Raw genomic sequence first — 15,123 nt, 5'->3', positions numbered from 1 at the left:
AACCATTAATACAAATAAAGATTGGATTAATAAATAATTAAGGTCTCTTAAAGGTAACACAAGAAAAAGACAGAATCTCAAACGGATCATTTACTGAAGTCCCTTTACATACTTTAGAGCAATCAAGGCTAACCTTACACACTCACAGACTCACACAACTATACACACCCAGTTTATAAAGCTTAACTTTTAAACTTCAGCCAAAATTACAACCCTTTAGTACAAAAAAAAAAAAAAAATTAAAAACACACATACTTTCACCTTGGGGTAAGTCTGATATACTGCCTTCTTGTTAACTGGTGGTGACATTAGAGCACTGTGCTACATTCTTACTAGCTGCCCCCTAGAAATAAATGCAGTCTCTCCTGATGGTTAGTGACAATTATTATAAGTAAAATAAAGAGCATTCAGAAATCTCTCCACTTATCATTGTGTGTTTCTAGCTAGGAAGTCTAAACCTCTAATACCAAATGGCATCCAGTTTTTATTACATGAATAAATCCCTATTATCCTCAGAAAACCAGCCTACTCCTGCACTGCCACCACTGCCCACAACAGCATAATATTGTTCTTTTTCACGTTCAATTGGGAGTCCTCAACTAAGACAAAATCTAACAACAAGTAATATCATTAATCAGTATCTACATACAGTTTTCCTTTCCTTTCCTTGCTAATTCTCCACTTAAGAAACAGCTACTTAATTCACCTTCTTTCTAAATATAAACTCTTCTGTAGCAGAGGGGTTAAGAATATGTGCTCTGGATTCAGAATGCCTGGGTCTGAATGCCTGCTAACCTCTCTGGGCCTCAGTTTCCTCATATGGAAAATGAAATAAGAACACTATTACCTGACTCACAGAATTGTTAAAAATGAATGTCATTACCATGTGTACTGTGCTAAAATTAGTGCTTGGACAACCTATAGTAATTCTTGTTGGTCATTATTACCGTATCAAAAACCCAAAGATGACTTCCTGAGGAGAAAGAATGACAAAGAAAATAACCCTCATTGCTTATGTTGTCTTCTGGGTTACACAGTCAGGGGCTGGATACCTATGTTGCATTACCAAGAGTTCTAGTAATCTTATATTCCTGAACTAAATCCTTTCCTAAATTTGAGGAGTAGCTAAGGCTGTAAGCAAGTAGGTTTCTTCAGCGTGGGTACCAAGTGAAGCAGAAGACTGGGAGGTTATGTCACTAATTTGACCAACCTGTTTCTCTTCTCTACAAAGTTCAATTCTACCACATTCAATGTAAGTGAAACAGATGGGAAGCATGAACTTTTTCTATTTCACAAAAACAGCCGAATAGAATGCCCTTCACAATTTTCTTCAGTTTGGAAAATTAAATCTGTGTTTTAAAGATGACAGCTTTGCAGGTCCTAAAGCTTTTAAGATAAGCTCTGAAGTAACCTAAGTTACAGGTATAGAAAATCAAATCTCCATATAGTCTGAATTGATTCAAGTGTTATATATTCCTCACAGTTTTCATTTCCACTTATTCACATATGTAAACTTTTTTTGTGTGTGTGAAATCCTCTAACAGTTCCCTGTGAAGGAAGGAACGAAAATGATCACCAAGCATTAATGAAGCATAAAGTAGCCTTTCTTCCTGGGTGTGAGAGTAAAACTGAAACAGGCTATGGAGTGTTTGTTCCCTCTTTGAAAAAAATTCAATTCCTGCAACCTGTCCCATTTAAATCTTGATTTAGGGCAACCCTCTAATGCTCTTCCTTGAAAAATGAAAAGAAAAAACCTTCAGCTCATACTGCTAGTGAGATTTGTTCTAAAAAACCAACACGTGCAGTGTTCACTGATCTAGAAACTCTATGGAAATGCCTAAGAATCTGCATTCTGTTTCAAATGGGCCAGGTATAATGAACTTTTCTAAGTTCCAGGTATTTCACTGCTCAATTATCAGTATCTAACAACCATTTAAGGCTATATAGAATATAATTACTATATAGCATAGAAATATGGACTTTCAAATCATATAACATTTACTTCAGATTTTCATGTTTTCCATCTTTATTGTTCAGTTCACTACAGTTCTTGAAAAGGTATGTAAGCTTTATTCAAGAGTGACACCTCACACTTTTAACTTTATGTTCTAGGGTATGTCAAGCTGACAGGCCACAGATCACTTTAGAAATAGGAACCCCAAGCAGGTCTGTGCTGAGTTATGGCTGAGTGGCTCCAGGCACGATCCCTTGTTATATATGAATATAAATGCACACACACACATACATACACACATATATTTTTTGGCATGCCTGTCTCCTCTACCCTATTGTAAGTTCCTCAAGGACAGAGGATATATTTTACTCTCTTTGTAGTTCCAAGTAACCTAGCACAGTGCAGGGCACATGAGAGGTACTGGATAAATGCTTATTGAATAAAAGGAGTGAAGAGCAAGGAAGAGAGACCTTTATGGTTATAAGAATTTCTTCAGCTCTTTGGTTTAAATATGGCCTCTTTTTTTTTTTTAAACAGACATAGGGAAACTAAGTCATGTAATGAATTCAGATATACAGTACAGTAAGAATGTTGAAATGTCAAATATGTATACCAACTTGATATACTCAATTTTAAATTGCTGCCTTCTGTATACCTTGCTTCCATCTTTCAAGGCAACTGCTATTGCCAAGCTGGTGTCTGGTGTTGGTTGGGACTGGGAGTAAAGATGATCTGGAAATGCTAAGAGGAAGATTGGAGATGGTCCAACATTGCCCAAGAATGATACAAGACAGGGCTGGAACCAAATTTTCAAGTATTATTGGCAATGCTTTCTGAAACGAGAACCAACACTGGTATTTCCATATCATTTTCTTTTTTCTACAGAAAGAACTACAGGGACATAAATGCACCTATACAGAGTGCAAATTCACTATCTAAACCAAGGATAAGAAACAAGAAATGAACAAAAGGTCTTTGGGCAGCCAAAATAATGGTCACAAAGTTCATCCACTAATACAGAACAGGCAGGCAGACCCTCACTAAGCCTATTTAGCTGTTTTGCATTCAGTTTCAGGAAGCAGTGTTATCTGGGTTGCTACTCCACAGAAGATCAGAAGCTGCAAAAATTTTAAAAAGGGCAGCAGGGATGCTAACAACAGCAAAAGTACAGCTTTTTCGCCTCTGAAAGAAGAGACAGATTGACTACTGAAAGCAAATTCAAGAATTCAAAAAGCAGAGGGGACAAACAACTTACATATTTCAATCACCTCAAAGCCCTACAGGATTACTGTCTGTAACTATAACCTCAAGTCAATAAAGGTTACACTATATTGCTTAAAAAGCAAATAAAACATATAATACATTGTAAAAAATTCTTCACAAAAATATAGCTAAAATAAGAATTTTTGCACCCAATATCTTATTCCCACACTGCTATATAGATAAAGCAGAAAGTTAGCATTTAAGAGCATGGAATGATCGACTTCACTGCCTCATCCTGTACTTGGTTGTGTTTCACATTCATAATTTCATATTCCTTGACCTCCTTTTAAAATGTACCCAAATTAACACCTTCCCCTCCATTGGGTAGTTACCTTGCCAGAAAGTAGTCTGCTAAACACACACCAAAGCTCAATATCTCTTTTCTGCATCAGCCTTCATTTCTTATCTCATACTGGGATGACAGATGCAACCCCCCAAACTCACCAGGTCCAGAGCTAGGGCTTCCCTCTTCTGATTTTGGATATGAATGACAAAAGTCACAAGTGAGAGCTTTGCATTAAATTCTTTCCTAGATGGCTCTAGCAGTCATGCTGACATTATAAGTTGGTCAAAAGCTAGCTTCAGTTGCAAAGTAAGGTCTTCTGTTCTGTACCCCAGGTCTGTGCCAATGAATTCATTACTCCCTGAGTGTTACAGAGGCAGCTCAAGGAAGGAAAAGAGGGAGAGATTTACAAGTGTGGAATGAGGAGCACTTCGGGGAGGGATAACTCCCCTCTCCCACCCCCAATATGAAGGACCAGAAGATGGACAGTCAGGGTCAATGATACTGGCATGGCCAATACCAAGAGCTCTAGTTCTTCTATTAGTGCAAAAATATTGTCTACCAATCCAACTGCTTGGTGAACCTAGCCAGAGAAGGCTGCAGGAGCAGGTCTGTGAAGCTGCACTCAGGCTGCAGGTGGCTAGAACACCACCCAATCACAAAATTAGATCTCAAGGCAGCTCCAGCAAGTAACACCCTTTACAGATACCCATCTCAACAGAACTATTTTCAACAGGAATCAGAAACACACTTTCTTGGCTTTTATTTTCCTGTAAAGAGGAGCTAAACAATTTATCATCTGCACTAGAATATTTCCTCCTCCCGCATACTGTTTTCCATTCATTCATTCAACCACCAAACATTTACTGCACACCTACTATGCACTATGCACTGTTAGGTGCAAAAAGAAAAGTACATCAATCATCATCATGACTACACCACGCTGTAGTGCCTCATTGTAACTGTGCTTCTCACCCCAAAACTACCTGGCCCTTAGTCCCAGAGTGGGCTGACATCACCTTCAGAAGACAGTCTCCTTTTTACTGTTTCCAACTATGGCCACAGAATACAAAGAGCAGCCTCCTGTTTCTATTATGAGATTGTAGCAGTCACCGAGAGACAACCACTGTGGTTGCTATTTTAAAAAGTTGTCAATTCAAGAGCTGAAGTATCTGGCTTCAGGGTTTATACCATTAAAATGATGGTCACACAAAGTGTAGGAAGCTGAAGTCTGCCCTGCAAGTAGAGGAAACAGAAAATTTCATTTAGAAATTCAAAATTCAGAAAAGATAAAAAGCAGAGGCTTTAACGCTGTGTGAAAGAACTGGAGTCTACAAATGGAAATCAAGAGAATGGACTAAAAGTCAAGGAATTATCAACTCAATGTAAAGAAATTCTATGACATAAAGGATTAGATGATAGAAACAATGATCTGTTTGTTCCCTATTCAAAGAACCCAGGGTGTGTGTTTTCCAATTTTCATTCTTTAACTAAATTATGGCTATTTTCTTACTAGCTCCAGAGAAACAAACCGAACAAATCAATCTCACATTTTTACCAGTCACACTGAAGAAAAGCTATGAGCTCCAAGATTTCCTGATCATCTTTTACCACCATTCATTTCTATCATTGCACTTTAATGTAAGTGACGCTGACTCTGAATTGCTTGCTTGTGCCTCTTAATTCTCTTTTGACAAGCACTTCCAAAGGTGGAAGGCCCTCCTGTTGATTGATTCCACTGAACAGTTCTAGGGGCCAAAGTCCAACATCTTCACAAACTTCAGAAGTTATTAATTTAACACAAAACATTAATTTTTAAATCTACCTTAGACTGGCTCTAAGTCTAGGCAAATAACTTAGCATCTTTAACATCTGTATCTCAGTTTCTCAAGGACATGTCTTGATGATAAATAACAATATATGTGGAAGAGCTCTAAGGCTTAGCTCAAAGGTCCTGCATAAATTCCAGGACTGCAATACGTAGAGCACACTGAGGTCTCTAACCCAATTTAAAATAATCAACCCCACGGGACTTCCCTGGTGGTCTAGTGGTTAAGACTGCGCTCCCAACGCAGGGGACCCCGGTTCGATCCCCGGTCAGAGAACTAGATCAACTAAAAAGATCTCACACCCAGCAAGGAAAATCCTACCTGCCGCAACTAAGACCCGGCACAGCCAGATAAATAAATAATAAAAAATAATCAACCCCAATGAAATTTATGCATTAATTTACAACACAAGGAGGATAGGAATAGTTAGTAAACGGTAATCATAGTTATCGTTTTACATAAAGTCCTGCAATTTAAAAGCTAAAAGACCCACATTCCTGTTCCTTCTTTTCAAGGTGAGAAATCAAACCTCTGAAGGGAAACTAGCTGGGTGGGGATGATACTGATACTTGGTGACTCAAGTCACTGTACCCAGCATCCCTCATTTTCCCAAATTATAAACTCCTCACCCTTCCAACTGACGATATGGCCATTTAAAGGACTAATAATTCCCTAACAACCAATCACGTCTTGTCCCCTCCACTTTCACTCCAACATCTTTCTACCCCTTCTCTTCCTACCGGGACACTTGCAGGTAACAGAAGCCTGATTAGAATGAAACTCTTATCAGATCCCACAATCAAGGACGCAACTTGACAACTGCTCACGCTCATCATTAATGGCAACGTTTCGGTTCGCTTTTAATTGCGGGACCACAGCACCCGGAAATGAAATCTCAAGCGCAACCCACTTGGGACAACCGTATCATTTCCTTAAGTTGTGCCCGACTGCGAGCGCGGGGTGCACGACCCCGAGGAGACCGCGGACCCCTAGGCACGGTTACCCTGCCTCCCGCCTCAGGCCTGGAAGTCACTCGCGCTTCTCGGCCACGAGCTGGGCCCGCGAGCGCGCGATACCCCCCCACCCCGGGCCGCCGCAACGAGCACTCGGCGGGACACGAGGGCGGCACCAGAGCCAGTCGCCTCTGGGGACCGCGTCCGGGCGCGAGGGTGGGTCACTGGACGGATCCCGGGCGGCCCGAGGCGCCCCCAAGTAAGGCCCGCGCCTCAGGCGGGCCGAGGAGGCGACGGCCTCGGCCGCGTCCCTCCAGCCACGACGGCCGGTAGGAACCCTCTCGGGGCCAGCGAAGCGGGGCGCGCGGCCCGGGCCGGTCTCTGAGGCAGCCGCCGCTCGTGGACCGCTCTGGGCACTGGTGCCCGGCCCCTCAGGGAGGCGCCCCGCCCCCAGACGGCCCCAGCCCGGCGCGCGCCACGCACCACGCCCCGCCCGCGGGTGGGCCTGCACTTTCCCGCCCGGCCCCCCGCCCCCCCGCCCCCCCGCCCCCAAACCGCTCACCTGCGGCGCCCTAGGCTCGCTCCATGGCCGCCCGCGCGGTGCGGTGCGGCGCGGCCCCGGCCGCCCCCGCCGCCTCAGGGAAGGGGCAGCCCCACGCCGCGCTCACCGCCCCCAGCCGCCGCTACTGCGGCTCCCGCCCACCCCCGGCCCGGCCATTCCCTGGCCACCTCACCCCGCGGTCCCACACCCACCCCCCCCGCCTCCGCGGCTCGCGACTGTTGGTACCTTCCTAGCGTAACGCCTTCCCCGCGGCCAATCCAAGGGCTTCTTCCGCGAGGTCCCACCTCCGCCCTCCGGTGGGCGGGCCTACCGGACCTGATCCGGACCGCCCGCCTTAACCTTTTGCGTCCCGGGCCGGTCAGCTTAACTCTCTCGACGCCGGCTCACGCCTCTCCTGCTTCTCCCTGCCGCCCCGCCCCGCTTACGTAAATTGACCTCTAACTTCTCTCTAGCCTTAGCTTTTTCTTTCCTGGTTTTCGTGAGCAGCTAGGCAGCCAGTCAGCGGGACTGGAAGTAGGGGTCCCTTAGGTCAAGTTCTGTTTGTGAGAAGCAATTTCCCTCCTCCTTTTGCCCTTTTCATTTGCCTCATTGGTACTTCTGCTTCTGCCTATATAAGTGTATCCCCTTGCCCAAAAGAGGCCAGCCTTACCATAGTGAGCGCTCTTACTTCGGACCAGAGCAAAGCTCCCTGCTACATTTTGTAGCATTTAATAAAAGTGTGACTAATTTATTGTAATAGTTTCTTAACGTCTGTCTTTTGCTATGGACTGTAAGGCCCATGAGGACAGGGCAGTCGTGTCTGGGTCTCCAATGCCTGACACTCAGTAGACTCCCTATAAATAGTTTTGTTTTGTTTTGGCCTCGCCGCGGGGCTTGTGCAATCTTAGTTCCCTGAGGAGGAATCCAACCGTGCCCACGACAGTGAAAGCACCAAGTCTTAACCACTGGACCCCCAGGGAGTTCCCTCCTTATAAATAGTTTGAATTAAAGATTCTTCCTTCTCTTAAACTATCTCCTTTCCACTGACTCCCTACGGTGGATCCGCTGTATAACGCATCCATTCATTTATTCATCATATACTAAGCTTGGACTTAGTGTGCCTGTCCCTGAAATATTATAATGCACACTGATCCATGCGATAAGATGTGTGACGGGAGAGACGGGGCTGACACTTTTTTCAGGCTCCATAGTTCATTTAAGCAAAGGAAAGAACTCCTTACTGGCTGTATGATACAGGGTGTGCCACTTAATCTTTCAGAGTATCAGTTTCCTTACCTGGCAAATGGGAGTTTATCATAGTACATACCTCACAGAGTTGTTGTGAGGACTAAAATAGGAAATGTGTGGGGAGAGTACTTGCAGATTATTGTATAATGTTAGTTATTATTCATTTGTGTATTTTTTGAACAGTTAGTATCAGATGATCCTAGAGAAATAATTGGTCTTGATATCTGCCCCAGACAATCTAGTTAGGGAGGCAGCCCCTTTGCAGAAAACATTACATCATTGCAAGAAGGAGTACACAGTCAAATGCAGGAGGAGTTGTATCAGCCTTTTACTGGATGTATTTGAAAATGCTTGGGGGTCGTTTTCTGACCATGGAACACATAATTCTTGGGGAAATGAGCTGGATAGTAATGAGAGTCCACCTTATTTCTCTACACAGGAACATTGGTCTGCCTGCAGTCAGCTAATCCTCCTAAACCTTGTTCGTTACATCTGGAGATCATAAAGCAAAAGGGCAAATCAACATTTCCTCTAAGATGCTTTACCCCCAAAGGACTCTTTCTTACCTGTAACTCTGATAAAGACAGCAAGGATGGACTGTCCAACTGGTACTCCTCAGGAGACCAGTCAGTGCATCCTGCAGCCTCAGTTTCCTGGTGATCCCTTTGTCTTTAGGGACATTCAGAGAGAAGGGTTCATGACCTCTCTAGGCAACCCACTCCAGCGCTTAATTTCACATCCATCAAATCCTTCCATCCACCCCACATGCTGCAGGACAGACACACTTTCTCTTCTTCTGTCCTCAGAGAAGGAGAATTATGGATTTGGGGCCTCTGTGTCAGAGGCTTTCAGATAGCAAAACTGTTCGGTGCCTCAGTTTTCTCTCCACTAGGCCCCATTATCCAGGCTCTTTGTGCCTGTATGCACAGCACTAGCACCGTGCCTGCCACCCCAGGATGTGAGTTTCTGCCCCTCCCTCCTGTAATGGGCCTTATTTCCCAACCAATCAACAGTCAATATATTCTAGGTATTATGGGGGATGCAGTCATTTAAGAAGGGGACTCTGCCTTCAAAGAGTTTACACGACTAGCACACAGGAGGCAGCTGCAAGGAATACAGAGTACTTAAATGATTCAGCACAGACTGTGATCATTGAAGGAATCGAGGTCCAGGAAGATAGTGTGGGCTGGTATTGTCAGCCCACACTAACAATAAGGGAGGGAGGATTGAGGTGAGCAAAATATGGGTGGGAGCAGAGAGGGACAATAAGAACCAAAGTTAGGCAGTGCTATGTGAATTCAAAGTCAGACTTCCTCAGCAAATGATGGGAGAATTGTTCCTTCCTTCCTTCCTCCCATCCTCCCTCCCTCCCTCCCTTTCTCCCTTCCACCTTCTTTCCTTCAACGAATGTCTATCAAGTGCCAGACACTGAGCTAGATCCAGGGCATGCAAAGACAAAGAAGTCCTGGTCCTCATCCTTGAGAATTTTACAGTCTAGTATTGAGAAACAGAATGGCAGGTCAGGCAGAGCCCCCGTTAGTTAGGTCGGAGCACTTTGCCAAGGCTTCTGTGATGCTTCTTTTCACAACGCATGTGATATCTTGTGGTACTAGGTATCTTTGTCTAATCTCTCCCTTTGCCTCTCTCTTCCCTGTCCTTGAATTGCAAGGCTTTTGAAGACACAGACTGACTTTATTTCACCTTTATCTCCACCTGTGGACTGCCTCACGCAGGGTAGTGTCTCTGCACTGATGTGTTGAAGTGCATTGAGTTGAAATCAGAGCAGGGATCTGGCTGTCCCCCTCCAGCCAAGGGCAGTGCACTTCCTGCGGGACTCCCACCTCACCCCACCCCGACCTTCATCTGTGAAAATGTTACATATCTCTCTAAAATCATTTGCTCAGGAAGGCTCTCCTGACCTTTCTAACTGCACGTGTTTTCCTGGGCTTCTGAGACTCAGTACTTTGTACCTCTCTCGCGGTACAGTTTGTATTGATGTCTTTGGGGATATGTCTGGCCTCTTCCCCTGAACAGTAAACCCTTTGAAGCCAAGGACAGTGTTTTATTCACATCTGTCTCTCCCATAGCACTAACCCTGTACATGGCGCATGGTAGACCCTCAACACTTGAAAGAGCTTTTAGGAGAGCAGGTCCTGCAGACCTGGGGAATCGGGATCACTGGAGGTTTCTTTCTTGGCCCATCTCTGTAAGCATTTTCCTTCCACTCTTTCAGAATTTCTAAGTCTCTGACAATCTGTCAAGCCCTAGGTATAAGGGGAACCTAACAGTCCAGCAATCCCAAGATATGAGGGGAGTACGGTCTCAAGGTGCCTGCACACACGAACACAGCACGCACACTCCTTCTTTTCAGAGAATACACCCACAGTGATGGATCCTAATGAAACTAATTAAGTCAATTCTGCATCAAGAAAATTGAAGGGAGCTGTAGGAGAGCTCACGCTGGTCCAAGGTGCTCGAGCCTGGGAGGAGGTGGCGGGAGGTTTAGTAAGTGAAGGAGTACTCGTGTCCTTCTGTTCCCTGCTAGGAGGTGTGCTGTGTCTCGTTGCCTCCGGGGCAGGTTTGTTCCCTGCACGGGGCTCTCTGTGCATGCTGCTTCTGCATTTCTTTTCCAACTGGGCAAACTCCTTTCTCTCATTTTGCCATGGGCTCTGCAGAGCTACTCCTAGCCCACCCCTTGCTTACAGCATCGGGACTGCCCACTTAACCCTTCCTGTGGCACCTCTGTCAGTGCCTTCTGAGGGAACCTGTCATGTCCCAAGGACAGCATCTCTCATACACACACACACACACACACACACACAGCTTCTTTGCCAGGAAATTCAGAATTTATATTAACTGTTTTCAGTTATTTTTTTCAACCCTAGTATTATGGTTGTTGTTTTTTTAAAGAGCAGCTTTATTGAGCTATAGCTTACATATCATAAAACTCACCTGTTTAAAGTGTACAATTGAATGGTTTTTATTATATTTAGAGTTGAGCAACCATCACGTAATCTAATTTTAGAACATTGTCATCACCCCAAAAGTAATATATGCTATTTTCTCTTTTATTCTAAATATATATTTATCTATTTATTTAGGTTTTTTTTACTCTGCTCATTAAAAGAAAAAAAAAAGACATTAAGGGGAAAGTGAAACTCCTAGAATTACTAAGAATGCAAAGGCGTTATAACTCACAAAGAGTGTTTCACTAAACTGCCATGTATGGCTGAAATGATTTAATTAGCCCGGCCAAAAGGCACACTTTGTTGTGGTGTATGCTCTTGAGTGCATGTCCAGGGCCACATCTTTGAACGTTTTCCAGTTTGTTGTGTCTTTCTCTAATGCCACTGGGTTCTTCAGTGGGTTTGGCAGAGACAATATTGCAAATTCCAGATTGCTAATTCCCACAAGGCAGTCATTTTGTAATGTGCTTAGGATGGTACCACATGCACATGTGTATTTAATACACATTTTTTTTTTTTTTTTGCTGTGATGGAAATTCTTTAATTTTTATTAACCCAATTTAATGCATGAAGTAATTGCGTTAATCGCTGCATGAGGTAATTGCAGCCACATGGAAGCTCTGGGCTCCTCAAACTCAGCTCCCATCGCCCACAGGTAATATGCTAAGGAGTTAAGCTGAAGACTCTTGGAGCCTCTCTCATGACTGACCCAGTGATGTGCTAAAGCTGCAGTCCTTAATCTGGCTGCACAGGAACTTTAAAAATATCCCTGTGCCTGCCCCCATCCGCAAACATTTGAATTTAATTGTCTTAGGGGGAGGTCCTAGCAAGGGTAGTTTTAAAAAGCTCCCAGCTTATTCTAATTTGCAACCCAGGCTGAGAACCACTGTTCTACTAGTGACTAAGTCAGGATCATGTTAATCAGTTGAACCATGTGAAATTGCCATCTTCAGGGGGCAAAACCAGTTCAATATCGGCAATTTCATACAATTCGGTCTAATATATGGGCAATTGGTTTTACTTTTGAGGGGGAGGTAAGATTGTCCTTCCAAAGGCATTCTACAGAAAACCCCTGTCCGGTGACAGGGAAGCCAATGACCTATTCTGTCAAGATGCTGCCCCTTGATGGACCAGACCCCCTGCATCTCCCCTTCCAGTGGAGCTTAGTTCAGAAGCCTGCAGCTGCCAGGCATGAAGGGAAATGAGCAAAGCAGGCCAAGGGAGAGACAACCAGAGGTTTCCAGGGACCATGACAAAGAGAGAACCTTGGTCCCTCCTTCAAAGGCATTTACATTTAATATATATATTTTAAATACAGGGCAGGCCAAATAAAACACATGGTTGGGGGAAATCTGGTGCTCAGGCCTGCAGTTTGTGACCTTGTCCTGAAAGGTAGATGTTCATGGAAGAGGGAGGTGGCCCAGAACAAGAGAGGACAGGATACTCAACACAGCAGGCCTAGGAGCCCAGGGAAGAAAGCAGCCAACAGCTCACTGCCATGCCTGGTGTGCCCCGGGGAACCCTGTGCGAGAAACAGGGAGGCAAGACACGTTGGCACGGGGCCCTTTGGGGAAGGGAGTGCAGGGGACCCCTGAGGGGGTTGTGTAAGCGTTTCGAGAGAGGTTAGCACATCCCTGGCAAGAATGGTGCTACCAGGATAGCATTTCCTCCAAGACAATGCACAAGAAAAGGGGGAAAAGAAAAACAGTTTAAGAAAATGCCCAGACACACTCTGACCTGTTTCTCCTCTGGCATTCTGGTTTTCATTCACTGTGGCGAGCACTCACCCAAACCCAAAACTCTGGGTGTCCTAGACGCATCGTCCTCACCCACCTCCAATCAGTACCAACTTCCACCAACCCTGGCTCCTAAAGACTCCTCGAATCCAGCTCCTTCCCTCCAGCCTTACCACCACTGCTCCTGTTCAGGTTCAGGCTCTGTTTTCTCCCCCTGGATTATGGCAGTGATCCTTTTTCCAGCCTCTCTGTCTCCAGTCTTTCCACCTTGACTCCTTGCAATCTGTTCCAGAGTATCTACATAGACAACTCCATCTGGAAAGATCTTTCCAAAAGGAAATCTGAACCACATTATATGCCTGCTTATAACCTTTCAGTGACCCAAAGAATAAAGCCGAAGGTTCTCAGCAGAGCATATAAAACCCCCAGGGTTGGGACCCACTTGCCCCTGTAGCCTTCTCAGCCTTCTTTGCCACACACTTTACATTCTGGAAATACTGAACTGTGTAAAGCTCTCCTTCATACCCCATGCTAGTTCATGCCTGTGTGCTTTTGCTCAAGTTGTTCTCTGTATGGAATTCCCTTCCCACGTTCCTCCAGCCTTACTCATCCTTTAAAATGTCATCTTTATGGAAAAGCTAAGTACCCCATCTCTCAGCTCCCCTAAGCCTCTGCATATCCCTCTATCTTACAGTGATTTAAGATCTTTCTTCTGTTTAAAATATAGGCATTTACTATATGTTTCCCTCTAAACTTTAGATACATCCTGTAAATTTTGGTATCTTGCATTTTGTTTTCATTTTCTAATTTCCCTTGTGATTACTTCTTTGATCCATTGGTTTTTTAGGAGTATGTTGTTTAATTTCCACATGTTTGTGAATTTCCCAAATTTCCTTCTGTTATTGATTTCTAATTTCATTCCATCATGGTTATAAAACATACTTTGTATGACTTTAGTCTTTTTAAATCTATTGAGGCCTGTATTATAGCCTAACACATGAGCTATCCTGGAATGTTTGTACTACACTCAAGAAGAATGCACATCCTGTTTTTGTTGGGTGGCGTGTTCTATAGATCTCTAGGTCTAGTTGGTTTATAGTGTTGTTCAAGTCTCCTATTTCCTTGTTGATTGATATTCTGTATAGTTGTTCTTTCCATTACTGAAAGTGGGTATGTATTAAAGTCACCAACTATTATTGTTGAATTGTCTGTTTTCCCTTCAGTTCTGTCAGTTTTTGCTTCATGTATCTTGCAGCACCATTATTAGGTGCATATGTGTTTATAATAGTTATGTCTTCTGGATGGATTCTGACCCTTTATCGTTATAAAATGTCCTTCTTTGGGACTTCCCTGGCCGTCCAGTGGTTAAGAGTCTGCATTTCCATTGCAGGGAGCATGGGTTCGTTCCCTGGTCGGGGAACTAAGGTCCCACATGCTGCACGGTGCAGCCAAATTAAAAAAATGTTTTTAAAAAATAAAATGTCCTTCTGGGGCTTCCCTGGTGGCGCAGTGGTTGAGAGTCTGCCTGCCGATGCGGAGGACATGGGTTCGAGCCCTGGTCTGGGAGGATCCCGCATGCCGCAGAGCGACTGGGCCCGTGAGCCACAACTACTGAGCCTGCGCGTCTGGAGCCTGTGCTCCGCAACAAGAGAGGCCCGCGCACCGCGGTGAGGAGTGGCCCCCGCTTGCCGCAACTGGAGAGGGCCCTTGCACAGAAACGAGGACCTAGCGCAGCCATGAATAAATAAATAAATTAATTAATTAAAAAAAAATGTCCTTCTTTGTCTTTAGCAACATTTTTTTAAAAGTCTATTTTGTCTGATATTAGTATAACCACCCGAACTCTTTTTGGTTACTCTTTGCATGGAATATCATTCTCCACTCTTTTTCTTTCAATCTAAAGTATATCTAAAGTATATCTCTTGTACTTATCATACAGTTGATTGTGTTTTTTAATCCATTCTGGCAGTATCTGCCTTTTAATTGGAATGTTTAATCCAATTAATGTAATTACAGATAAAGTAGGATTTGTTTGCCATTTTAATATTTGTTATCTCAATGTCTTATGACTTTTTGTTCCTTTATTCCTCCATTAATGCTTTCTTTTGTGTTAAATCAGTATTTTCCAGTATACCATTTAATTCCCTTGTTTCTTTTACTATATAGTTTCTGAATTATTTTCTTAGTGATTTCCCTGGTGATTACAATAAACATCTTAATTTATCAGTGTAGTTCAAATTAATGCCAACTTTATTTTAATAGTACATAAAGATTTGCTTCTGTATAGCTTCATTCCTTCTCCTCTCCTTTGTGCTGCTATTGTCATATAAATTAAATGTTTATGCATTGT

At 43.9% G+C, this 15,123-nt stretch overlaps 1 protein-coding gene across 3 annotated transcripts in view; it reads right to left on the bottom strand.

Annotated features, from left to right (window-relative positions):
• FAM20B (FAM20B glycosaminoglycan xylosylkinase) overlaps positions 1–6,949 on the bottom strand; it is a 48,342-nt gene extending 41,393 nt beyond the window's left edge. For all 3 annotated transcript variants that reach the window (XM_036860652.1, XM_036860683.1, XM_036860673.1), the window contains exon 1: positions 6,845–6,949. The gene's annotated coding sequence lies outside the window, so the exon portion shown is untranslated. The remainder of the gene's footprint in view (positions 1–6,844) is intronic.
• Positions 6,950–15,123: the final 8,174 nt, after the last annotated feature.

Source organism: Balaenoptera musculus, chromosome 1, assembly GCF_009873245.2.
Source record: "Balaenoptera musculus isolate JJ_BM4_2016_0621 chromosome 1, mBalMus1.pri.v3, whole genome shotgun sequence".
Classification (NCBI taxonomy): domain Eukaryota; kingdom Metazoa; phylum Chordata; class Mammalia; order Artiodactyla; family Balaenopteridae; genus Balaenoptera; species Balaenoptera musculus.
Note: the sequence above shows the minus strand (reverse complement) of the source record. Positions and strands in the feature narration are given on the sequence as shown.